Consider the following 1,617-nt stretch of genomic DNA (forward strand, 5'->3'; position numbering starts at 1 on the left):
AACGCCTTAAAAGGTCTTCTATAGAATAGAAGACGCCATTAAGGGTTTTCTATAGAATAGAAGACGCCCTAAGGGGTCTTCTATAGAATAGAAGACGCCCTAAGGGGTCTTCTATAGAATAGAAGACGCCCTAAGGGGTCTTCTATAGAATAGAAGACGCCCTAAGGGGTCTTCTATAGAATAGAAGACGCCCTAAGGGGTCTTCTATAGAATAGAAGACGCCCTAAGGGGTCTTCTATAGAATAGAAGACGCCCTAAGGGGTCTTCTATAGAATAGAAGACGCCCTAAGGGGTCTTCTATAGAATAGAAGACGCCCTAAGGGGTCTTCTATAGAATAGAAGACGCCCTAAGGGGTCTTCTATAGAATAGAAGACGCCATAAGGGGTCTTCTATAGAATAGAAGACGCCCTAAGGGGTCTTCTATAGAATAGAAGACGCCATAAGGGGTCTTCTATAGAATAGAAGACGCCATAAGGGGTCTTCTATAGAATAGAAGACGCCATAAGGGGTCTTCTATAGAATAGAAGACGCCATAAGGGGTCTTCTATAGAATAGAAGACGCCATAAGGGGTCTTCTATAGAATAGAAGACGCCATAAGGGGTCTTCTATAGAATAGAAGACGCCATAAGGGGTCTTCTATAGAATAGAAGACGCCATAAGGGGTCTTCTATAGAATAGAAGACGCCATAAGGGGTCTTCTATAGAATAGAAGACGCCATAAGGGGTCTTCTATAGAATACAAGAGGCCTTCTATAGAAGACGCCTTAAGAAGTATTCTATAGAAGATGCCTTAAGAGGTCTTCTATAGAAAAGAAGACGTTTAATTGGCATATTCTATAGGTCCCAATCGACATAAGATTCTAATAATAAAGATCACAACACAAAATAGGTATATAAATTTATTTGAAGGGTCTGAGATGCTTCATTCTCCTGCCCATCGTCCGAATTCAAGTCCACCTCTTGGATCGGCTGAAATTATTGCCATAAAAAGTCCTTGGGGCCCAGATCACAACAATACTTCCGGAAATATGGGTTTTGATCGTCAACAGCTCTCCAAAATATCTTTAGAATGAATGGCTAAGTCTCGTTTTCGGCACCCCTCGGATAGGTCAGCAAGATTTACCATAGGTATCGCAACAACAAGTCCATACTTCACTAGATATGAGAGCGTATTTCCTTAAGAGTTTCCTTTGTGATGTAATCCCTTGTAATGGTTTTCTTCACTTTAACAAAAGAATGAAATAAGAATTATGTTAGATATATGCCAGTGCCAACCAATCATACACTCTACCTGTAGAAGATATGGATTCCTTTCAAAAATGCCTCAAAACAATTGAAATCAAAAGAAATAAACTTATGCGCTTTTGTTTTGACACTTGAGAGAAATTCAGAGCCATTTACATTTGTTTATTTACGTCGTCACAAAAATGACACAATAAACAAGGTAGTTGTATCGGCAAATTGCAACAAAAATGTGCAAAAATTTTAAACAATATGAAAAAATAATTTGGCTTTTGAATACAAAGTTCATCCTAATAAAACAATTATTATTAGTTATGATCAAGGCATATTTATAGATAGGAGATGCATGAATTACAACAACTAACAAATTTAC

At 38.1% G+C, this 1,617-nt stretch overlaps 1 long non-coding RNA gene across 1 annotated transcript; it reads right to left on the bottom strand.

Moving 5' to 3' along the window:
- Positions 1-888: 888 nt before the first annotated feature.
- Positions 889-1,391, bottom strand: LOC141404536 (uncharacterized). Its single transcript, XR_012413048.1, has 2 exons — positions 1,294-1,391; positions 889-1,225 (listed from the first exon to the last, which is right to left on the bottom strand). It is a non-coding gene; the product is annotated as an uncharacterized lncRNA (long non-coding RNA).
- Positions 1,392-1,617: the final 226 nt, after the last annotated feature.

This window comes from Musca autumnalis, unplaced genomic scaffold (assembly GCF_047663935.1).
Source record: "Musca autumnalis isolate F117 unplaced genomic scaffold, ASM4766393v1 scaffold_421, whole genome shotgun sequence".
Taxonomy (NCBI): domain Eukaryota; kingdom Metazoa; phylum Arthropoda; class Insecta; order Diptera; family Muscidae; genus Musca; species Musca autumnalis.